The sequence below is a fragment of the Diceros bicornis genome, chromosome 23 (genome assembly GCF_020826845.1).
Source record: "Diceros bicornis minor isolate mBicDic1 chromosome 23, mDicBic1.mat.cur, whole genome shotgun sequence".
Classification (NCBI taxonomy): Eukaryota; Metazoa; Chordata; class Mammalia; order Perissodactyla; family Rhinocerotidae; genus Diceros; species Diceros bicornis.
Window position 1 is genome coordinate 25824277 of NC_080762.1, and position 26404 is coordinate 25850680.

The window sequence follows — 26404 nt, forward strand, 5'->3', positions numbered from 1 at the left end:
CCTCCCTGACGTTGCTAATGCTGTTTCCTCTGCTTGAGAATCTTTCCTGCTCTGACAGACATCTTACTCATCTTTTAGCAACAAGATTAAGTATCCATTCCTCTGAGAAGACTTGCCAACATTTCCTTTACTCTGACAGCCCCCAACAGGACAAATCCCTCCATCCACTGGGGTCCCGGTGGCTCTTTCATGTGTCTCCATTGTAAACCGTTAGCCAGTGGGTTATATTTTTTAGTTAGAGATGGGATCAACTTTTATAGACTGGAAATTCCTTAAAGATAGAGATCATCTCCTATTTACATGTCCCGAATGTCTGGAACAGTACCTGGTACACAGCAAATACCTAATGTTTGATGAGTAAACTCCCAACAGTTGGTGATTATCAGAAGAGCTAATAATCCATGCGAAGGACACAGATGAGAGCAGTGTTTCATTTATTACTTGGATATGAGCCATTAACGACAGGGATGATTTAGTAACTTGCTGTTTTATTGCTTTAAATTTACCCTGGTAACTTGTTGCACTAAGCACTTCTTGCCCAACTGCTTTCACCCACTCACTTCTCAAGGCCACAGTAAGTTCAGGTTGTCTGCGTGTAGCAAAGCGAGGCTTGTCCCCGTCAGGACAATGAACGTGAATGGACTCATCATTCATTCTCACTAAAAGAATGCATATTATAAGAAAGGCTTAAACAAGTGATGCCTGTAAGATAAAGCAGTATCCTTCACATTTTATCTTTTGTAACAAAGAACCACAGTAAAGAAAATAAAATTTATTACTCACGACCTTACAACTAACTGGGATTATTTAAATAAAATAATTATTCACTTTGTTGGGAGCTGCTCTAAAAGACCCACTGGGGTCGGCCCCGTGGCATAGTGGTTAAGTGCGCACGCTCCGCTGCTGGCGGCCCGGGGTTCAGATCCCAGGCGCGCGCCCACGTATGGCTTGTCAGGCCATGCTGTGGCGGCGTCCCACACAAAGTGGAGGAAGATGGGCACGGATGTTAGCCCAGGGCCGGTCTTCCTCAGCAAAAAAAAAAGAGGAGGATTGGCATGGATGTTAGCTCAGGGCTGACCTTCCTCACAAAAAAAATAAAAGACCCTCTGGGTAAAAAAAAAAATACTGGGTTTTATAAGAATGTTTAACAGATGTTTTGTTTTCTAGGCAAAAATACCTGGCGTTTGTTTTCTAGGAGAGCTGCTTCCCAAGTCCACATGTCATACAGCACAGCAAATCTGTCCACGCCTGCATGGGCCCATACCCAGTCCCGGCCAGTACTTGACTCGCTGCCCTCTTTGTGACCTGGGAGAGAAGGAGATGAGAATGATCTGAGACAGGCCTCTTCACAAAGTTATTCCTATTAGAAAGATGCCCCTCGGATTGTCGGCTCCATCTCAGGGATGAAAACACTCAATTGGTTTCTGGAATCCCTAAGAATCAGCTAAAGAGCCATCAGCAAAGACTAGGCCCTAATTTCATACTTGCTGACTTCTACTTTTTAATTTTAGTTTTAAAGACTAATTTTAGAAATATAACTAAAATTCAGTTACCGTGAAATTTTACTAAAATGTCCTCAAACCTATAATTTAAAGGCAAAATGTACATTTCTCCTTCACTAAAAACAGGTCCCTGGTGGTTTAACAACACACTCAGTTTAACCTGCTATTTCAATTGATGCTAGCCAAGTCGAAATTTTTCAGAGAAGTTTCTAAGATATTCCTTAATTATGTTAATTACCAACTTAAATCAATAAAGGTAATCATTGTCATTATTCAGCTAAAATATTTTCCCACTATATTAACGGTAGTTTTCACTATCAGCATTATTATTGTTTTAAAGTTTTGAGTGTTCTGTTTCAGAATGAAATATCAAAAAGTAAAAGATTTTCAGGTGCCGAAGTTTGAGTTCAGTAATTGTCAAGTACATGATGGGAACTGGACAAGAGAAAGACTGTGATCAGGAATTTCTCTAGCAGCAGTTGGGAAATCGTTTCACAGTGACTGTATACTTACTAGCTCAGTTGAAAGATGCTCGTGTGGCTAAATGACTACTGGCTAAGGGTTTCAATCAAATTACATTGTCAGCAGCTGGAAATAGTTGCACAGTGTTATAGATTAATATCGACAAAAATGATGCATTAGTATGTGGGAGAACCAGTAAAGATAAAAGCTAAAAGCTGAAATTAAATGCCCTGGGATGTTGGATGCTGTCACTGCATCCGATGATTCAGATCCCAATGGTCTGCAGCAAAGATAGGACAAGAATTCAGTCAGATATTAAGTTAATTCTATCTGGGATCTGAAGGGTTAATTGTCAAACATTCTTTGAGCAGCATTTTATAACAATATGAACATGAATTATTCTTTTTTTTTTTTCACTATTTTTTTTTATTGATATTTTAATGGTTTCTAACATTGTGAAATTTTGGGTTGTACATTTTTGTTTGTCCATCACCCCATATATGACTCCCTTCACCCCTTGTGCCCACCCCCCACCCCCACTTCCCGGGTAACCACAGTCCAGTTTTCTCTGTCCATGTGTTGGTTTATATTCCACATATGAGTGAGATCATACAGTGTTTGTCTTTCTCTTTCTGGCTTATTTCACTTAACATAATATGCTCCAGGCCCATCCATGTTGTTGCAAATGGGACGATTTTGTCTTTTTTTATGGCTGAGTAGTATTCCATTGTATATATATACCACATTTTCTTAATCCAATCGTCAGTCGAGGGACACTTAGGTTGCTTCCACTTCTTGGCTATGGTGAATAATGCTGCAATGAACATAGGGGTGCATAAGCCTCTTTGGATTGTTGATTTCAGGTGCGTTGGATAGATTCCCAGTAGTGGGATGGCTGGATCATAGGGCATCTCTATTTTTAATTCTTTGAGGAATCTCCATACCGTTTTCCATACAGGCTGCACCAATTTGCATTCCCACCAGCTGTGTATGAGGGTTCCTGTTTCTCCACATCCTCTCCAACATTTGTTGTTTTTTGTCTTGGTGATTATAGCCATTCTAACGGGCGTGAGGTGGTATCTTAGTGTTGTTTTGATTTGCATTTCCCTGATGATTAGTGATGTTGAGCATCTTTTCATGTGCCTATTGGCCATCTGTATATCTTCCTTGGAGAAGTGTCTGTTCATTTCCTCTGCCCATTTTTTGATTGGGCTGTTTGTTTTTTTGTTGTTCAATTGTGTGAGTTCTTTATATATTATGGAGATCAACCCCTTGTCAGATGTATGTTTTGCAAATATTCTCTCCCAGCTGGTTGGTTGTTTGTTCATCTTGATTCTGATTTCATTTGTCTTATAAAAGCTCTTTAGTCTGATAAAGTCCCACTTGTTTATTTTTTCTTTAGTTTCCCTAGTCTGGGTAGGCATGTCGTCCGAAAAGATTCCTTTAAACCCAATGTCAAATAGTGTGTTGCCTATATTTTCTTCTATGAGTTTTATAGTTTCAGGTCTCACCTTCAGGTCTTTGATCCATTTTGAGTTAATTTTTGTGAATGGCGATAGCACATGGTCCACTTTCATTCTTTTGCATGTGGATGTCCAGTTTTCCCAACACCATTTATTGAAGAGACTTTCCTTTCTCCATTGCATGTCCTTAGCACCTTTGTCGAAAATTAGCTGTCCGTATATGTGTGGTTTTATTTCTGGGCTTTCAATTCTGTTCCATTGATCTGTGTGTCTGTTTTTGTACCAGTACCATGCTGTTTTGATTACTATTGCTTTGTAGTATGTTTTGAAGTCAGGAATTGTGATGCCTCCTGCTTTGTTCTTTTTCTTTAGGATTTCTTTAGCTATTCGGGGTCTTTTGTTGCCCCATATAAATTTTAGTATTCTTTTTTCTATTTCTGTGAAGAATGTCATTGGGATTCTGATTGGGATTGCATTGAATCTGTAGATTGCTTTAGGTAATATAGACATTTTAACTATGTTTATTCTTCCAACCCACGTGCATGGGATATCTTTCCATTTCTTTATGTCATCGTAGATTTCCCTCAATAATGTCTTGTAGTTCTCATTGTATAGGTCCTTCACCTCCTTGGTAAGATTTATTCCTAGGTATTTAATTCTTTTTGATGCAATTGTAAACGGTATTATCTTTTTGAGCTCTCTTTCTGTTAGTTCATTATTAGCATATAGAAATGCAACTGATTTTTGTAGATTGATTTTGTACCCTGCAACTTTGCTGTAGTTGTTGATTGTTTCTAACAGTTTTCCAACAGATTCTTTAGGGTTTTCTATATATACAATCATGTCATCTGCAAATAGTGAGAGTTTCACTTCTTCGTTACCTATTTGGATTCCTTTTATTCCTTTTTCTTGCCTAATTGCTCTGGCCAAAACCTCCAGTACTATGTTGAACAGGAGTGGTGAGAGTGGGCAGCCCTGCCTCGTTCCTGTTCTCAGAGGAATGGCTTTCAGTCTTTCCCCATTGAGTATGATGTTAGCTGTGGGTTTGTCATATATGGCCTTTATTATGTTGAGGTACTTTCCTTCTATTCCCATTTTATTGAGAGTTTTTATCATAAATGGATGTTGTATCTTGTCAAATGCCTTCTCTGCGTCTATTGAGATGATCATGTGGTTTTTATTCTTTGTTTTGTTGATGTGATGTATCACGTTGATTGATTTGCGGATGTTGAACCATCCCTGTGTCTCTGGTATAAATCCCACTTGATCATGGTGTATGATCTTTTTAATATATTGTTGTATTCGGTTTGCCAATATTTTGTTGAGGATTTTTGCATCAATGTTCATCAGCGATATTGGCCTGTAATTTTCTTTCTTTGTGTTGTCTTTGTCTGGTTTCGGTATCAGGGTGATGTTGGCCTCATAGAATGATTCAGGAAGTGTTCCATCTTCCTCTATTTTTTGGAATAGTTTGAGGAGGATGGGTATTAAATCTTCTTTGAATGTTTGGTAAAATTCACTGGAGAAGCCATCTGGTCCTGGACTTTTATTTTTTGGGAGGTTTTTGATTACTATTTCAATCTCTTTACTTGTGATTGGTCTATTCAGATTCTCCATTTCTTCTTGGTTCAATTTTGGGAGGTTGTATAAGTCTAAGAATTTATCCATTTCTTCTAGATTGTCCAATTTGTTGGCATATAATTTCTCATAGTATTCTCTTATAATCCTCTGTATTTCCATGGTATCCGTTGTAATTTCTCCTCTTTCATTTCTAATTTTATTTACTTGAGCCTTTTCTCTTTTTTTCTTAGCCTGGCTAAGGGTTTGTCTATTTTGTTTATCTTCTCGAAGAACCAACTCTTTGTTTCATTAATCCTTTCTACTGTTTTTTTGGTCTCAATATCATTTATTTCTGCTCTGATTTTTATTATTTCTCTCCTTCTGCTGGCTTTGGGCTTTGTTTGTTCTTCTTTTTCTAGTTCTGTTAGGTGTAATTTAAGGTTGCCTATTAGGGCTTTTTCTTGTTTGTTAAGGTGGGCTTGTATCGCTATGAGTTTCCCTCTCAGGACCGCTTTTGCTGCGTCCCATATGGTTTGATATGGCATGTTATCATTTTCATTTGTTTCCAGATAGTTTTTGATTTCTCCTTTAATTTCATCAATGATCCATTGGTTGTTCAGTAGCATGTTGTTTAATCTCCACATTTTTGTCACTTTCCCAGTTTTTTTTTCCTGGTTCATTTCCAGTTTCATGGCCTTATGGTCTGAAAAGATGCTTGTTATGATTTCAATCTTCTTAAATTTATTGAGGCTTGCTTTGTTTCCCAACATATGGTCTATCCTAGAGAATGTTCCATGCGCGCTTGAGAAGAATGTGTAGTCAGCTGTTTTTGGGTGGAGTGCTCTGTATATGTCTACTAGGTCCATCTCGTCCAGTTTTTCATTTAAGTCTAATATTTCTTTATTAACTTTTTGTCTGGATGATCTATCCATTGCTGTAAGTGGGGTGTTAAGATCCCCTACTATTATTGTGTTGTTGTTGATTTCTCCTTTTAGGTTTGTTAATAGTTGTTTTATGTACATTGGTGCTCCTATGTTGGGTGCATATATATTTATAAGTGATATGTCTTCTTGATGGAGTGTCCCTTTTATCATTATATATTTCCCTTCTTTGTCTTTCTTAACCTGTTTTATCTTGAAGTCTACTTTGTCTGATATGAGTATGGCAACACCTGCTTTCTTTTGTTTGCCATTAGCTTGGAGTATTGTCTTCCATCCTTTCACTCTGAGCCTGTGCTTGTCTTTAGTGCTAAGATGTGTTTCCTGAAGGCAGCATATTGTTGGGTCTTGCTTTTTAATCCATCCTGCCACTCTGTATCTTTTGATTGGAGAGTTCAATCCATTTACATTTAGGGTAATTATTGAAATATGAGGGTTGAATGTTGCTGTTTTGTCACTTATTTTCTGGTTCTTTTGCATTTCCTTTGTTTCTTGTCCCATTTGTTTTGGACTGCCAATTCAGTTTGGTTGTTCTGTCTTATGATTCTTCTAGTTTTCTCTTTGTTTATCATATGTGGTTTTAATTTGATTATTTGTTTAGTGGTTACCTTGAGGTTTGGGCGAAAAATCTTCTGTATGAGATAGTCCATTATCTGATAGCCTCCTATTTCCTTATACTAAGTCAATTCAGTCACTTTCCTCTTCCCCTTCTAAGTTGCTCTTGTTATACCTTATTCTATCTTGTGTTGTGGCTGTGTGTTTACAGTGATGAGGTTAAATTTATTTTTGGTGAATTTCTTCCTTTGATCTTTGAGTTTAGTATTTAAGTGGCTGCTAACCTATTCCGGTAAAGATCTACTATTTCTCTGATTTTGTCTACCTACTTTTCTCCTTACTCCAAGCTTTGTGTTCCCTTTCTCTTCTTTTTTTCAGGCCTGAGGGCCTTCTTGAGTATTTCTTGTAGTGGCGGTCTCGTGGCCATGAACTCCCTTAGCTTTTGTTTATCTGGGAGAGTTACTATTTCTCCATCATATTTGAAGGATATTTTTGCTGGATAGAGTATTCTTGGCTGAAAGTTTTTGTCTTTTAGTATTTTGAATATATCATTCCAGTCTCTTCTAGCCTGAAAAGTTTCTGTTGAGAAATCCGCTGAGAGCCTGATGGGAGTTCCTTTGTACGTTATTTTTTGTTTTTGTCTAGCTGCCCTTAATATTGTTTCTTTGTCGTTGACCCTGGCTAGCCTTACCACTAGGTGTCGTGGTGAAGGCCTTTGTCTGTTAATATATATAGGAGTCCTGTTGGCTTCGCTTACTGGTATTTCCTGCTCCTTCCCCAGATTTGGGAAATTTTCAGCTATTATTTCCTTGAATAGGCTCTCTGTTCCTCTTTCCCTCTCCTCTCCCTCAGGAATACCTATAATTCTTATGTTACATTTTCTAATAGAGTCCGATATTTCTCGGAGTCTTTCTTCATTTCTTTTTAGTCTTAGTTCTCTCTCTTCTTCCATCTGGAGTATATCTGTATTCCTATCCTCTAAAGTACTAATTCTTTCCTCCATATTGTCAGCTCTGTTCTTTAAAGATTCCAGATTCTCCTTTATCTCCTCCATTGTGTTCTTCATCTCCATTAGCCCTGATAGGTTTTTCTTTATGATTTCAATCTCTTTTGTGAAGAAACTCCTAATCTCATTTAATTGTTTGTCTGTGTTGTCTCGTATTTCGTTGAGTGTTTTTATGATAGCTATTTTGAAATCTCTGTCATTTAGTTTATGGATTTCTGTGTCTTCGGGGTTGATTTCTGGGTGCTTGTCATTTTGTTTCTGGTCTGGTGATTTCATATATTTTTGCATTGTGGTTCCTGTGTTGGTTTTGATTTTCCTCATCCTGGAAGTCTCTGGTTGCAATTTCCACCTGCCGCCACTGTGTGGTGGTAAAGGGCTGTGTAGTCTAAGCCCCCTGCGCTCTGCCCCAGTTTTTCTGCTGCGATCCGCAGTTTTGTTTTGTTTTGTTTTGTTTCTTTTCCCCACTGCGATCCACGGGTCCAGTCCAGTTTATTCAGGTCTGCCTCGGACCGCTAGATCTGGTCGAGCTGCAGACTCCGGGTTGCGGGGAGGGGGGAGCTCTCTCTTTTGCCCTCTGGGTCCCTGACGTGGGAGGCTTCTCGTTTGCCCCTCTTTATCCGCTCTCTGGGTTGCTCAGATGTTGATGGTAGCCCTGTGGCTCCTCTGAGCCCTCTGTGCGGGAGTTTCCCACTGGCTGAGAGAGCCCGAAGAGCTACAGTTTCCCGCCGAGGGCCGCCCCTCCCCCCTCTCTGGGAGCCGCGCGGACCGGATCGCTGATCTGATGGGGAGGGAGCGGAGTTCTCCTTACCTCTCCCCACTTCCTCCGGGGGCCCAGCACGTTCCGCTCTCAGATGTGCGGCAGTGTGGATCCCTCCGCTCCAGCTTTTGACTGTCTGGGATTCCGTTGTTGGTCTGTGGCTGTTACTTTTGTTGTATTTTGTGGGGGAAGAATTCACGGGAAAGCTCACTCCGCCATGATGCTGACGTCACTCTCTGAACATGAATTATTCTTAATTACAGTCTACATATATTACAAAAGAGCACAGACCCTTGCTAAATTTCCCTTTAGGTGTTGCAACGTGTCTTGAAGCTAAGCTCTTTCCAAATGTAATGCCAATACTGTCATATTATTCCAAAAGGAAAGGCCTTTCCTTACTTCTTTCTAAAATTGGATAACTTTGAGTGATGCCCAAAGGAAGAGAGAATATGTAATACGGGTAATCTGATGACCCTGAGGAATGATTTCTCCCTCTGGGGCTTATCTGAATTGTCCTAGCCAGATCTTCTCGCATCCTGGTGGTTTTCTGTTAGGAACCCCAGGATGTCTCTGCTTCTAACTGCAGTTTCCCCAAGGTCAATCACTTTTTTTGTCACTTGGGAAAAAAAAAAATCATCAATTTCACTTGCTTACTTTGCTTCCCTCAGGGCTCCACATGACACTCCCTGGGCCCAGTGAGTGATGCAGAAATGCCACTGGGCAACAAGTTGAGTTGAAACAACAGGAAGAATTGCAACCGAGCCCTGAAAGAGGAGTCACAGTTGCCAACAGAAGGGGAACTTGAGCTGGACCCATATCTTTTTTAAAGCAGGTGTATGTTGGAGAGGTGAATGTGCTTATTGAATTTTCAGATACTATTGGCTATGCATTTATACTTTGAGGTGGGAGGTGTTAAACAGAGCCCTTAGTGGGTTTTCGTTTTTTTGTTTGGCTGGTTGATCTTTTAAAATCTGACTTCTGACCTTTTTCTTTCTCAATGTAATGGCTGGCCACGAGCAGCAGTTCTGTCTCTAGGTCCCTCAGATCACTCAAGGCTTCGTCATACATGATATGCACTCCTTGTGGGTCCTGGGTGTAGATGTAGCCAGCTCCTATGCTGTAGTAATCGTCCTGGTTCTCCACTTCAGAGAACTCCGTGAATTGGACGCTGTGGACCTGGGGAAAAAAGCCAAGCCCAGAAGTTACCAGAAAAGGGAGTGCTATATTTTGCCAGCCCAAATGGACCAAGCAGCAGGCTTCTGCTCCCACGCAGTGGGCTGTCAGCATGGAGCTGTAGACATGCTGAATGTATAAAGAGCTGTACGTGAAGAAAAACATATGGGCAAAGAGTGTCGGCAGGGAAGGATACTTCCTGAGGTAGATAACTAGTTGATCCAGGGTTACCTGGAACAAGGCAGGCAGTAGAGCTAAGTGGTAAAAGTGGTGTCTGAAGCAGAGTGCCTGCCTGCAGGTCCTGGCTCTGCCAGGGTCTCACCCTGGGCTAGTCACTCAGCTACTCTTAGCCTCTGTTTCCTCATCTGTAACATGGGGACAGTGGAGAAACCTCAACAGTGGAGGGAGTATGTGACACTGTGCATATGAGGCACTTGAGATCCATAAACGTTAGGTGTTAAAGATATTTTTGTTTTAATCTTATAATACTTCTAAAATGCATTAACACAATCTCATGTGTTGTGTTGAATAGTGTTCCCCTAAAATTCACGTCCACCTGAATCATGCTCTCCTGCTTCCTCCTGCACTGTGGGGGACAATTCTGCTCCCCTTCTCTAAGGCCATTCTCTCCCACCTCTGAAGCATCCCTTCTCCTTCTTGGATATCCAGCTCCTTTCAACCAGATATTTCCCAATTGACACTGAAACATGCTCATGTCCCTCTCATTTGAAAACATCATCACATCCTTCCCCAGATTCCACCTTATGTCTCTCCTCCTTCGCATGGTCCAACCTCCCAAGATGTGACCTGTACTCACTGTCTCCATTTCCTCACCTCCTACTCTTCACCCATTCCCATCTGGCTCCTGTCTCCATCAAGCCACCCAAACTCCTTTCACTAAGACCAACAATGACCTCTTCTCCACATCCAGCACACTTTATCTAGTCATCTTACATAATCTCTCAGGAGCATCTGACATAGGTTACCATTCCCTGTTTCTTGAGTCACTCTCTTCCCTGGCCTTCTGGAACTCCACATTCTCATTCCTCTTGCCAACTTTCCAGCCATTCCTTCTTTGACGCTTGAGGTATATTTTTCTCTATCAGGTCATGAAACGGTGGCCACACTCAAGCCCCAGTCCTAGGACCTCATCTTTTCCTCCTATACCGCTTCCTTAGGAGATAGTACACTTTCACAGCTGAGATTACCTTCTTTAGACCATTTGCTCCCCAACTAGTATCTCCAAACCAGACTTCCTAGAGCTCCAGACTCACGTATCCAATTACCTATTTGTCATCTGTTCCTGGGCATCTCAAAGACCCCTCAAATTTAATGTAATCAAATTGTGTGGTCTTTGCCCACAAACCTTCGCCCACAAAAGCTGGGTCATCTCCAGCTTCCCCATTTTAGTAAATAGCACCACCACCCATCCACTTCCTCCAGCATGAATCATTCCTGATGTCTCTTTCTGCCTCACCCTATCTATCCAATCTGTCACCAGGTCCTCTTGATGTTACTTCCTCTCTCTCGAATCCATCTACTTCTCTACATCTCCACCGCCCACTATCCTAGTCCAAGCTGTTATTATCTTTTACTAAGACTAATCTAGGAGCTTCTAAACTGGTTTAGACTCTTAATTGGTCTATCCACATTTCCTCTGGCCTGGGCTTTCCCTCCCCTCCATTTTACTCCCTGCTGGCAGAAGATCTTTTAGAAATGCAGTTTTGATTTTGATTGTCCTCCCTCCTCCCCTTTAATTTCCCTAAAAGGCATCCTATTGCTCACAGAATAAAGCAAAACTCTTTAACAGGGCCTACACAGTCTGGCCCCTTCCTCTGTCTCTTCAGTGGTTCTCAGCCAAATGTGATTTTGCTCCCCAGAGGACATGTGGCCGTGTCTGGAGACATTTTTGGTGGTCACAACCTGAGGGGAGTTGCTACTGGCATCTAGGGGGTAGAGGCCAGGAGTGCTGCTAAATATCCTGTAATGCACAGGGCAGCCTCCCACAACAAAGAACTGTCAAACCCCAAATGTCAACAGTGCCAAGGCTGAGAAACCTTGGGCTAGTTTCATTTTGCATCACTTTCCACCCAGATCCCTGTGACCCAGCCATTCATGTCTTCTTTTGGTTTCTTGTGGGTGCCATGCTCCCTCTGGCCACCAGTCCTTTGTACAGGCTATCTCTTCTCTACGGAAAGGTCTCCCTCCCCCTTTGCCTAGTTAGAGCCCCTTCACCTTCCAACCTCAGCTCTCTATCAGCTCATCACTTTCACAGGGAACTCTCCCTGGCCTCCCTATAGCACCGAATATCTCTCTTTTGAGGCTCTTACTGAGGTTGCTGTTTTATATTTATTTGTGTGATTATTGACAAATATTTGTCTCACCCACTGGATTATAAGTACTATGAGGGTAAGGAACATGTCTATTTTTGCTCATTATTGTATCCTCAGTGTTTAGCACAGGGCCTAACACATAATAGGTGCTTAGAAAATATCTAAGTAAAACAATGGGTGAATGGATGTTTTTTAATATTTTTGCACATATTCTTTTAGTCTGTGATTCTATGATTCCTACCTGTACTTTTAACATATACCAGTCAGAAATCCTGTGTTTTGCCCTCATGGATGCTCATCTCATGTCCTTACAGCCTAATACATGTATTCTCAATGAGGGGGATAATGTCCAGGGTAAAAAGTAGTTCTAGGAGGGCAAAAGAAATCTTACTCTTTTAATAAATAAAGGACAGTATATATACTGTACAGATATATGGCATATCTCTTATATTAACAATTCTTTGGAGAGGGACCATTGGGGAAAAAAATGCCTAAAAGGAGCCCTTGTGTAGGGAGCAATAATAAAAAAGAGATTAAGAAACATTGGCCTAGTTTTTTATATTGTGTATATATATATGTATATATAAATATTTTTGTGTGTGTTTGTGTGTGTGTGTGTGTGTGTGTGTGTGTGTGTGTGTGTGAGGAAGATTAGCCCTGAGCTAACAACCGATGCCAATCCTCCCCTTTTTTTGCTGAGGAAGATTGGCCCTGGGCTAACATCCATGCCCATCTTCGTCTACTTTATATGGGACACTGCCACAGCATGACTTGACGAGAGGCGTGTGAGCGTGTGCCCGGGATCCAAACCTGCAAACCCCGGGCTGCTAAAGCGGAGCGCGTGCACTTAATGGCTGTGCCACCAGGCTGGTCCCTACATATATATATTTTTTAATGGCAAAATACACATAACATAGTATTTGCCATCTTAGCCGTTTTTAGGTGTATAGTTCAGTGGCATTAAGTACATTCACAGTGTTGTACAACCATCACCACCATCCATCTCCAAAACTCTTTTCATCTTGCAAAATGGAAACTCTGCACCCATTAAACAATAACTCCTCATTCCTCCTCTCCCCAGCCCCTGACAACCACCATTCTATTTACTGTCTTGATGGATTTGACTACTCTAGATATCTCATATAAGTGGAATCATATAGTATCTGTCCTTTTGTGACTGGCTTACTTCACTTAGCATAATGTCCTCAAGGTTCATCCATGCTGTAGCATGTGTCAGATTTTCCTTCCTTTTTAAGGTTGAATAATATTCTATTGTATGTATATATCATATTTGTCCATCTGTCAACAGACATTTGGGTTGCTTCTACCTTTTGGCTATTGTGAATAAGGCTGTTATGGACACAGGTGTACAAATATCTCTTCAAATCCCTGCTTTCAATTCTTTTGGGTATATACCCAGAAGTGGAATTGCTGGATCATATGATAATTCTATTTTTAATTCTTTGAGGAACCACCATACTGTTTTATATAAGTGGTTGCACTATTTTACATTCCCATCAACAGTACACAAGGGTTCCAATTTCTCCACATTCTCACCAACACTAGGTTATTTTATTTTATTTACGTATATAAAGAATCTGATTTTCTAAGTTGTTATTCAGGAGTCATTTAAACTATGGAACCAATGGCTCCCAATCTTTTATCCCCCATCTGTTCATTCTTATAATAAAAATTTTGCTAAGTTAAGTAATCAGTTGTTGGATAGAATCCATTTATTATGTATTTTAAGCAGTCATTATATTCTGGCTCTCAGTAGACCTGTTAATTGGTTTGTGTATGTTGCATTGTCCATTGTATAACTACAGGAACCCCTCTGGAAGCTTCACAAATAGGGCAGATTGTCATCTGCTTGGATGGTTAACTGTCAATGTCAGAAAGGTGGATGAGGTGTACTCTATGGGTCCTTCAGATCTGTGATTCTATTAGTTTTATGTGCTGTTATAAGTACATCAGATGATGAAATAATTTCTCTGAAGAGATTCTTCTTTAATGAATTGCCCATTTAATTACAGATTCTTAATTATTCAAGCAGAAACTTAGAAACTAGTAAGTATGAGCATTTCTAAAAGCTATGGTTTAAAATGTTCCATCAAAAGGAATTTCATACTTAAGTACTCCTCTAGGAGGTTGTTGTTTTGGTTTACTTTGCTTTTTGCTATTCTTTAGAGATAAAACTTCTTAATAATTAGGAGCTTCCTTTGACTAGGAGTTCCAAAACTGAAAGTGTTGTTTCTTATCAAATGATAGGCACCAGTGGAAAACAGAAAAGACGCTGAGAAAATGACATGTCACATACAAAAATTAAACAGCTTGCTTAGATTTATAAACCAGCACGTTGGCTTCTGTGGGCATTTAACTCCTATCACCTGTTATACAAAATGAGCTCTCTTTTGAGGAAAAAAGGGACAAATTAATGTGGTACGCTTTATTCACTTTACCAGAAAAGACCTTTCCCAATGTTCTTGTACAGGGGAATTTTATAAGACTTTAAAGAAACGGCTACTGGCTTGAGTTCTGAAGCTGATGGATAGCAATGGCAGTGTCAAGACGCCAACTATAATGCCATCATCTATTTAAACGGTCTTTTTTCCCACTCTCCCCACCCCCACCTTATTATTCAAGCCCTCTTTATAGACATACATATTCCTTCTCTTTCCTTCCATCAGTTCCTGTCTCTGAAATGTGTGCTTATGCCCATAGGAGATGAACTTTGAAGACCAGATGGCCAAATTACTTCATGCAGGGTTATGGCTCAGTCTTTATATTATTTCCTTTTTATTTAATTTCTTCCGTGGCCACGTGGAAGAGTCTCCTTCTAAAGTTTTTGTGGTCTAGAGAGAGTTGATCCTTCAATATTATGCTTAGAGGAGTGGCAGGAAGGGGAAGCCAATAATTACCTGTTTGGGTAAGAAATAATCTGATATTTTTGAATGATTCATATGTTTTTAAGTCTGCAAATTGATGCCAAGATAACTATTGGAGTATAACAACTATTGAAAAATCTGTGGCCCATCATTCATTCTTTTCAATCTATTAGTTTCTGCCATCACTTGTTAATAAGAATTTTAGGCCATTTGGCAATGTAGACAATATTTTTCTGACTAGCTTACCTTTTTATAAATCATCTTTGCATTAATTTCAGATAATAATAGCCCAGTTTCAGAATTTCATCAAAATTTGTTAGGTGAATGACTAAATCCATTGGCTACAATCTTTCAAATATTTTAAAAAGAAAACAAAAAATATCTTCTATTCTCTGCCTCACCTGCAAAGTATAATATTATTATTGTAGCTAATCGTTCTTGATTTGAACAGCATGACATACTTTGCAAAGCGCTTTCATATACATTGTCTTTTTTGTGATCTCATAACCATTCTGTTATGGACAGAGCCTTTCTTTTGTCCAACAAACATTTATTAAATATCTACTATGTGAAAGATACATATCCAACTCTCTACCTTCTTTTGCCATCTGAACATCTAGTAAGCATCTCAAAATTCCTGTGTCCTAAACTGAGATCCTGATCTTCCCAACAAACCCGCTCCAACCACATCTCGGATGATAGCAAGTGCAAACTTCCAGATGCTTAGGCCAAAACTTGGGAATAAACCTTGACTTCTCTCTTTCTCTCACATTCCACATCCCACCTGCCTGGAAATCAGACTGGCTGTACCTTCAAAATATGTCCAGAATCTGACCATTTCTCACCATGCTGTCTTCTCAGATACATCATCTCTGGTTTGATCAATGTAGTAACCTCCTAACTAGTCTCTGCTTCAGCCCTAGAGCGCCTCAGTCTATTTCCAATATAGCAGCATGAGTGTTAAAATGTAAGTCAAATCACATCACTCTTCTGCTCAAAACTACCTAAGAGCTCCCCTTCTCACTCAGAGTCAAAGTCCTCACAATGGTCCATAAGGCCCTACATAACCTGTTCCCCATTCTCCAATCTCTCTAACCTCATTTCCCGCCAATTTCCCCCTCATTCACTCTAGCTGCACTGAACTCTTTGCTGTTCCTGCAACACTGCTGGACACGGTTCTGCTTCAGGGCCTTTGCATTGGTTCTCCCCTCTGCCTGACACTCTTCTCCCAGTCAGTCACAGGGTTTGCTTCCTGATTTCCTTCAGGTCTTTACTCATATAGTACCTTCTCAGTAAGGCCTTCCCTGTTCACCACCCTTACAACTGCAACATCCCATCACCAACCTCCACCACTCTCTATCCCCCCTTCCTTCTTAATTTTACTCCATAGCACCTATTACCATCTTTACTAGTCCACAAAGGCTAGGTTATTCCGTCATAAACAACCCCAAAGCCCAGTGGCCTAGAGTTAAAATTAATTTCTCACTCACACAGAGCCCACTGCAGGACTAGGTACTTTCTAGGAAGCTATCTTCTAGCAGTGACCTAGGGATCCAGGATGTTTCTGTTTTGTGTCTCAACACGTGCCTTCCACTAGCTGCAGCAGGGGAAGAGAGCTGGGGGGTCATGCACCAGCTCTTAAATGTTTTGGACTGGAAGTGACACACGTCATTTCTGCTCACAGCCCACTGGCCAAAGCTTAGGCCCCACCCAACTGCAAGGGGCTAGGAAGCCTGGGGAAGCTTTGGTGCCAAACCATCTGACATTCTATATATGTTACTTACTTATTTATTTGATGTCTGTCTCTTTCTACTAAATAGTCCCATGATGGCAGGAGTTTGTGCCAGTTTTGGTTACTGCTGTATCCCTAGTGCCTAGAACGGTGCCCAGTATATTTATTGGTCAGAACATTTGTGGAATGAATAAATGAATGACAGCCTGTGGGGATAGATAAGCCAACAGTCTGGCACGGCACTGAGCTGAGTGCTAAAATGGAGGTAGACAAGTCATGGGGAGAAGCAGTCAGCTCTGCAGAGAGATATAAGGAAGCCTTCCCAGAAAGGTGATATTTGAATAGACTCTTGAATAGAATACGTATTTACCAAGGATAGAGGAGGTGAGGGATGGAAGGGCCAGTTTGTACAAGGCCCAGAGGCATGAACAGCTCTGCCCATTCAGAGGAGGGCCAGGCCCAGCTCCATAAGGATGGAGGCAAAGGGACAGAGGAGAGAAATGAGGTTCAAGAGGTTGGCAGGGGCCAGATTGTGCCCAGCGTTGTAAACTTCACCAAGGGGCCTGGACTTTATCTTGTGAGAAACAGGCAACTCATGAAGGACTTCAAGCAAGGGAATAAACAGGATTACATTTGGGCAAAGAGCTTGAGAAATTTACAAAGCAATGAGGAGAACCATTCTCCTATTTAACATTCTGTTCCCACCAACCTTGGCATTGGTCCATACCCTAAAGACAGCCTAGTCCTTCATGGTCTGGCCTACTTTTTTCTGCAGCCTCATCTCCCAGCACTTGCTCACAACAGCCTCTGCTACTAGCATGTCAAATCTAGGCAGATCCTGAACACACCATGGGGTGTCAGGCCTCTGTGCCTGAAGAGACATGCTCAAATTCAAACAGCCAGGAAAAGCCCACTGCCTCTCCTTCTGGGTCTCTTTCTGCTCTGCCACATGCCTAAAGTAGGCTCATAAAGTGGCCAAGTGGCCATGATGGGTTGTAAGAGCTTTCCTTTTCTGGTATTGTCATTGAGTGAACATTTGTTAATACTAGCCCAAGACTTTCCTCATGGGATCAAACACGCTGGGCCCAGGGAAGGAGTCTCCATCTTAGCGGCTTCTCCAATGTCAGCTCCCTGGGCTGGTGAGCCCAAGGATCTTGCCCCCAGTACCCTCAGCCCTGGGCCTAGTGAGATCAACCCAACAAATTACATCTGTGCCTCCCATCCGCTATGTGGGAAAGAATCACATAGCTAGGTCTGGACATTCTGTTTTAAATGCTGACAAGGCCACACACATGGAGTGTTGCTAAACCACATGGTCCTATTAAAGAGCCTGAAAGAAGGCCACCTCCTTGAGTTTCTCAAGCTAAAGTAGTAGCTGTAGCTGCTGGCAGCTTCTAAGGGTGCTATTATTCCTATCGTTTAAAACAGCCTAGGAAAGAAATATTGCATTACCCTCGAGAAGCTCCTCCTACAATCAACAGAGCAGGACAGGATTTGTCTCCCCTCTCCTCCTTCATTTCTAACCCCCTACTCCCATCCCAGATCAAACAAACTGGGAGAGACTTCAGTGGTAAGAAAGATCTTTTTTTACTCTATTAGCAAATAACACACCAGAGCTGTGGTAAGAGGCAGGCTCAACATTAGCAAGAGAAAGATGTGTTTGTTTTATAGGTGTATTTGTTTCAAAAGTGCCTTAACCTTCCTCTCTAGCTCCACTGAGGGGCATACTAACCAGACTTGACTAACCAGGAGCTAGGATCAAAGGAGGAGGGCAGAGGGGTAAAAGAGGAAGTCAGTGTATGGTGAGGGAATGGGGGGGTGGTACCTGTGAGGGAAGGAGACCCAAAAGAGAAGTCTCCTGGTTACTGAGTGAAGGTTGGGCTTCAGGTGACTGGTTGGGAAAAATAAGAAAATATTTTTCAATATCTAGAGCTGAACTGTTCAATACAGTAGCCTCTAACCACACGTGGCTATTGAGCACTTGAAATATGGCTTGCCTGATTGAGACGTGCTGTATATTTAAGGTGCATGCCAAATTTTGAAGACTTAATACAAAAAATGTATAATATCTCATCAACAATTTCTTTATATTGATTACATGCCCAAATGATAATATTTGGGGTACATCGGGGTAAATAGATTATATTATTAAAATTAATTTCACATTTTTTATACTTTTTGAAATGTGGCTACTAGAAAATTTTAAATTATATATGTGGCTTGCGTTATATTTCCTTGGACAGTGCTACTCTGGACTCTGCCTACTAGTGACAGATGATAGTAAGATTTCACACACTTACAGACATGACAAGCATAAAGCAGGGGTGAGACGAGCTTAGAATATGACTTGTTTGGTAGCTAAACAGATTTTATTTTTCACATTTATAAACCTAGTATTTTTTTTTTTTTTGAGGAAGACTAGCCCTGAGCTAACATCTGCTGCCAATCCTCTTGTTTCTGCTGAGAAAAATTTGTCCTGAGCTAACATTCATGCCCATCTTCCTCTACTTTTTATATGGGATGCCTGCCACAGCATGGCTTGATAAGTGGTGCGTAGGTCCGCACCTGGGATCTGAACCCCGAACCCTGGGCCACCGCCGAAGCAGAGCACGCAAACTTAGCCACTATGCCACCGGGTGGGCCCTAACCTAGTATCTTTAAAGAAGATAAAATTTCTATTAAATCCTACCTTCAGGAATAAACTTTCTAGAGATTGAGATGAACATATTACAAGTGTCTACAACATTCCAAGAAAATGTAGGCATTTTCAACTTTACTCCCAAACAAAAGAATTTAATATGAACTTTGTAGACTATAGAAAAATATATTTCAGATATTAAAAGCACCAAGGGGCAAACAGGTTTTTGGAGGGATAAAAGATTTTTTTATTGTTCAGCCCTTCAAATTTTTTCTACCTTCATTTTTTAATCTGTTTTTTTCATTTGGGGCTTGGAAAACAGGAAAGAGGCAAAATGTACCTCCAGTGATGTCAAGGAGAGCTTACAAGAGCTTCTCTGTAAGGACATGCAGTTCTCAGGCTAGAATAACCGAAAGGGCCCCTCATGTCTGTTCACTACAAAGTTGACAAATAAGCAACTGAAATGCCTTCCTTCCTAGTGTGGCCTCCAGGGCTGCTTTTAGAGTGCTTTCCGCCTATGTCCTGCTTTCAAGTGGATATTGCATTTTACTGTGGTTAAAAAGCCATTTGCCTTTTCACCACATTTTTTTTTATTGATGTTTTAATAGTTTATAACATTGTGAAATTTTTGGTGTACATTTTTGTTTGTCCATCACCACATTTTTTTTTAAAAACCATTTCCCTAAGAAATCCCACCTGTTACTCCATCATGTTAACTGATTCCAGATGCTAAGAAGAAGGTGGCTTAGGAGACAGGATAATCAAGGAAGCAACAATCGTAACAGAAAACCTCACCTTGTGCTCAGCAGATGTCCCATGGACGTAGTGGTGAGCTCCGAGGCCTTGCAAGGTGCCCAAGCCTCCTTTTGCCATATTTACCCAGGAACTATCTTCTTTGGTGGGGACTAGGCTCCCTGCGACCAAGGTAAGGCCCGCAGTGTTGATAGTCAGCGTTCGCTCAACGGATCTGAAATAGTTCAGAATTCCTAAGCAGATGCGCTGAAACAAAAAAAGAACAGAGTCAGGACACTGCTCTGTGCTAGCCCCACTCTATGGAGTAAAACTTAATGGGGCCCTGGAGGTTGGCAAGTCAACCCTACTGCTGAGAAAGGAACACACCACCCACAGGCAGGCCTGATTTCATGCAAGAATCATAACAAAGTGGAGAAATGTGTTGCTACTGGGATAACAGGAAAGCCCCCTTTCTAGACAACCAAACATTTCAGATGCCTGAGACCAGCATGCGGGGCCATCCGCATACCTGCAGCTCCCTGATTCGCAGGTGGCGCAGATACAGAAAGGACAAGTAGGTCCCTCTCATCAGGACAGGATCCCTATCACTGGGCCCAGCCCCGTCATCCAAGCCCAGCATTTGTAGGGCCATTGCAAAGCTGTACCTTTACAAGGCAGGAAAAATAGAGTAAATGCTTTTCAACTCAAAGTGGTTCAGAAAGTTCAAATACACCAAACTGAAATTATTTTATTTAACTTATGGGAGTTTCACAATAGCTACCCTTTAAAAATGCACTAGAGGGAAAATAACTACTCTTTATGTATAAATATAAAAAGAAATTTCTCTTAGCAGTCACTCTTGTTAAAAACCCAGTCCTAGGGTGAAACATTAATTTAGTTGTCTGACCTGCTTTAACAGTCTCGCTTTTATTTCAGCTTCAAATATTTTTGAATTAACATGTAACCTACATATTAATCAGCCACTCAATTTTCCCCATAGTGTTTAATCCATTTCCTTGAGTCACCAATAAAATGATTTAATTTTACCCTGTCTCTTTTTTCTGCTTGACAGCCTCGTCAGCAAGTTGGCTGAGAGTTATTTGAGCTAGGTCATTTTCATTTCGTTCCATTGAAAGGTCATCTTCCTTCATATTTTCATTCTATCAAAAAAGTAGCATTAGTTGAATTACATAAACATTTGCAATATTATTAACAAAATCATGGTTGGGTCATCACAAAATTAAATCTCATGATCCAAGGCATATTTAGATAATAAGTAGAAGAGCATCTTGATCTATTTCAACTTGACATGTGAAAATCTGGATTTCTAAAATAAATTAGGGGTTACTGTTTTTACTATTATTTAGTCTTTGTTTTATAAAATTGTTCACAGCTTTTAAATACCAGCCGCCACCACCCCCCCCACCGCCTGTTACATGACTCACTTTATGAAAAGTTGATACCCACATTTGCAGATGTTTGGAACCTTGAACTTCTCTAATCTAGCCTTGTTCCAGGCTGAGAGAGATCAGTGGATTAAACATCTCTTTCTAATTTTTAGCTATATGATTTAATCATTTAAAGTCTTGATCCTGTTTTCACATTTGTAAAATGGCATGATATTGGAAAATAAGTTGCCCTGAGAATGAAATGATAGGATGTATATAAAGCATAATGACTGGCACCTCGTAGGTGCTCGGTACATGTCAGTTCTCTCCTGCCCATGGATTGCAGTAGTCAGTCAGCCTTGTAGGACTGATCACAGAATTTGTGGTTTACACTTATTTCAATGGTCATCTTTCCTTGCCATATTTACCCAGGAACTATATGTCGGGAAGGATGCGGTTATGGACCCAGGGTCCTAGGGAAAACTGTGAAGAAAGTGATATTGCTGTATGGTCCTGCCCCTGGCCCTCTGGGCAGCTCCTTTCTCCGTTGCCCTCTCTGCCTGTCCCTGGGCATACACCCTATTCTCATAAGATATGCTCTTTCATAGTGGTGCCAATCCCCATGAAAACACTGAATGGCAAAGGCGTAGGTTGAAATCCCCTTCTTTGGGTTACTCATGTTCTAATAATTGATTCTTAGAATTCCAACAAGTCCTTATGGCACAAACTGCTGGTTGTTCCCCAATATCTATTTTCCTCTTTTCCCACAGTAATTGAATATTTATTGTGGCACTTGGCCACCCAGATAAAGATGACATTTCCAAGCCTCTCTTGCAGGTAGGTGTAGCTGTGTGACTAAGTTCTTGCCAATGGAATGAAAGTGAAAATGCCATGTGCCAGCTTCTGGGAATTGCCCTGAAGTGGCAGCTTTCCCACCCCCATTTTCCATCCTGCTGCTTAGAACACAAATGTGACAGCTGGAACTCCATTGTGGACAGGGTGTTGGTGTTGGGTATGGAGGCCACGTTTGTTGGAACTCCACGATAGAAGGAGCTCGGGTCCCTGAGGACTCCATGAAGCAGAGTTGTCACACCAGCTCTGTACTTCCTATCCCTGGTTATTAATATGAAGGAGAGAGAGAGAGAAATTTCCATCTCCTTTAATCCTCTACTATTTTGTGCTTAACTATGACCAGTAGCCAAACCTAATCTTAACTAATACAGTCCCCAAGACTCTAAAGAGAGACTACCAGTCTTTATGACAGGCAATGGGGAAGAAAATTTTGGACAGGGATATTAGGAAGAGTAGGTGAGAGAGAAAGCTGTCTAACTGGATATCATTAAGTGGCTTCCCATTCTGCCTGTGTGTAGAGTTAGCTCCTGTCTGTTCTGGGTAAGTGTGCACATCAGTGCATTTCTGTGTGAACATCCACAACTCTAGGACTGGAGGTGACATGGTGCACTCCCGTTCCTTAACGCAGAAACACAAGATCCCAAGGTAAAGAGAGTCTCTGTTATTTTTTTAAAAATCTGTAGGAAAGCATATACTCCATGAGGGGAGTTGAATTTTGACAGTTTCTATTTGATCCAGAATTTTGGGTGTGAGGGGCTCTAAGGAAGCCTTCTGCCTCCCAGGCCTATGGTGCTCTTGTATGGCAGTTCAGCCTTGCCCCATGTGGCTCCAGAGGGCGGGCTCGGAGCCACAGCTTTTCTGTGATGGGATTGTGATGTTTTCAGCTGCTTCTAAAATTACCCAGAATTACATAGGAAGGAACAGAAAGTGACGTCAAATGACAGTGAAAAACACTTTGAAGTCATGACTGAACAAACCACAAAAGGACGGCTGGACCAGCAGATGGCCAGGAAGAAAGGAAGGGGCACAACAGGCTGGAGTGAGTAAAGGGAGAGAGTCAGCATCCTCCAGGAAGACAGAACCAACCACAGCCCACAGAAGGAAAATGCTTAGGAAATACTAACAGTCCGTGAGCGTATTCCCCAAGAGAACTGGACACAGGGCAGGTAAGCAGCGGGGCTGACCAGAAACCAGAATGTCAACACAACAACCTGTGTTCATGCCTTCTTCCTGGGTAGTAAATCCTCTGACATTTACTCTACCTTGTGGCTGGGTCTTTGCCAGTATGGCTAAATTTATGTATTTTGACAGTTCTGAGATTTACCCTGATTACAAATCTCATTTTCTTCTGGGAAATTGGCAGGAGCAGTGAAGTGGGAGGAAGGGTGGGGGAATAATTAGAGAAAAAGTAAGTCTATTATGTATGCCCCACTCCCCAAATATCTCTACAGCTTACTTGTGTATGTCCACAGAATGTACATACCAAATGTTAGCAATACTGTGATTATATTTGGGTGGTAAAATAATGGGTGATTTTTATTTTCTTCCTTGAACTTTTCTATATTTTCCAAATTTTCCATGATAAACACATGTCACTATTGTCATTAGAAAATGTTTGTTTTTTAAATGTTCTATTGAATTTGATGAGGGAAACCAGGAAAAAGGTGTTTTATGTTTCCCTGAACTTCCTGCACACTGGAGCTACTGTACACAACACCACTTTTGTGAGAGCACACCATGTACTCATTGTATCGCGTTATCTCTGGAAATGGAGGGGAGCAGTAGAACAGACAGAGGGAAGATAGAGTCTCCCTTTCTTCCCTCCTTGGTGTGGCCAGTGAGAAGAAGCAAAAGAAGAGTCAAAGGATACAGTGTTTTCTGCCACTTCACCACTCCATAATGTTAAAGAACAGCGACCAATTTAAACCATATCTTTAGAAATACGATGATCAATAGTATTTAATGTCCGTACATAGCCATTTTAATAAACAGGTAGGGAATGGCACTGGACACAAGTAACTTGATATAACAGAAGTACAGGTTCAGGAGGATCCACACAGGGCTAGCTGGTCCATTCCTTCTTCTGATCAGGACTACAGTTAAATTATTTTAAAGTCTTTTCAAAAGAATAGCCAAAAAATGCAGTCCATTTGGACCAGAATTATCTCTTTCTAGTTATACATTATCGTCAATTAAAAATTATAAGAAAATTTCATATTTGTTTCTTTATCCCCTAAACCCAGATCTTTAAGTGAATCTGGAATTAGAATTGTGTTTAAAAACAAGCATGGCCAGCCTTCAATGCTAATGATAAGTCAAAAGCCAATTTAAACTGTGATAGAAACATTACAAGCATTATCAATGTTTAGACAAACATATTCAATGTTAAAATGAAAGTGGGAAAACAGGTTCTCTCATAAGTTGTTGGTTAGAGGAAAACGGTATGGCACTTTGGCAGCATCTATGAAAAATTTTGAGTGTGCATATCCTGTGACCCAGAAAATCCACTTCTAAATATCTACTCTAAAGAAACACACACGCGTACAAGGAGGCATGTACAAGAAAGTCCAGTAGGCATGGTTTCTAAGAGGGGGAAAAATGGCAACAAGTATCAGGGCAGAAGTTGCTGTGTGATGTGTAGTATACAATAAAATATAATGTAACCATTTAAAAGAGCAACAGAGACAGATCTCTAAGACATCCTGTTGGGTGAAAAAAGCAAGTTGCAGAAAGATATCCATAGGGATGTTTATATAGAAAACTAAAACACAAAAGTATAATATATACATTTTTATATGGGGACATATGTATGGATGTAAACTCGAAAAGGCTTGAAGCAATAAGTGTTTACCTCTGAGGAAGTGGAATGGGGACCAGTATTAGAGTCTCCGTTAGTTCAGTTAAAGCATTAACTATTCAGTGATGTTTCAGTTTTTACAAAGAGAATTTTAAATTATTTCTGTAGTTTAAAATTAACTTTTTAAAAACTCCTCAAAGAGAAAAATGGTAACTTTACAATGGAAAAATCTGTCAAATACCACTAGCTTAACCATGTGATCAAGATGAACACATCCAGTGATAAGTCATGTTGATATCTGCCCCTGATATGATGTGACGAGAAGGGCACTTCACCTCTGGGGTGTTCTTCCCCCAAACCTATAACCCCAATGTAACCAGGAAAAAAACATCAACTCAAATTAGGGAACATTCTACAGGTCACCTGGCCAGTACTCCTAAAGACTGTCAAAGTCACGATAAACAAGGAAAGACTGAGAAACTGACACAGACCTGAGGAGACTGGGAAGACATGATGATTAAATGCAATTTAGTACCCTGGGTAGGATCCTGGAGCACAAAGAGGACGTTAATGGAAAAACTGGTGAATTCCAAATAGAGTGCAGTGTAGTTAACAGTAATGTACCAATGTTGGTTCCTTAGGCGTGACGAATGTATCACAGTAACAAATGATGTTAAATAAAAGGAGAAACTGGGTAGGGGATACCTGGGAACTCTTCGTACTATCTTTGCAACTTTTCTGTAAGTCTAAAACTATTCTAAAACAAAACATTTATTTTTTAAAAACTCCTTAAATAAAGGTTACTGGTGTACAGCATTCACCAAGAATTGACCAGAAACTGTTCTGAAATTGCACTACAATTATTGCTTACATTCTCTCAGAGCTGTCAAAACAGACAGTCCTATGAGGTTTGCTTTCCTTCATGCAGAAGGCCCTTAAGAAAGTTATTTTTCATGGAGTATTGGTGGTCGCTTGCCAACTTCAGAATCAGGATGCTGACCAGCATACAGAGGCTAAAAGTCATATTTGACTGCTACGTGCTTGCAAAATAGTAACAGAGCTTTAAAATTCGTACCCACATTCCTCTGACTCCTCCCAGCTGCCACTTTTACTTAATCCTAACTTAATCTGATTTAGTAGTCAACATTCAGAATGGCAACACGCTACCATTGGTGCCATATTGCTGGATAAAGTGACTTTTTTTTTTCTTGTGAGGAAGATCAGCCCTGTGCTAAAATCTACCAATCCTCCTCTTTTTGCTGAGGAAGACTGGACCTGAGCTAACATCCATGCCCATCTTCCTCCACTTTATACGGGACGCCGCCACAGCAGGGCTTGATGAGTGGTGCATCTGTTCGCACCCGGGATCCGAACCGGCGAACTCCGGGCCACCGCAACAGAGTGTGTGCACTTAACCACTTGCGCCACTGGGCCGGCCCCTGGATAAAGTGACTCTTGACCAAAGCAGAAATACTTGAAGAGGTCACAAAATAATACCCACAGGAAAATGTGAAGGAAAGGGGAAAACTATTGGTCGGTGCCTCAGAATTTCCTGTCTTAAACCCTGTGCTGTTTTCTGTTCCCTACTTGGAAAGCTCTTCTCCCGCCCGTTTGCATGGCTGACTCCTTCT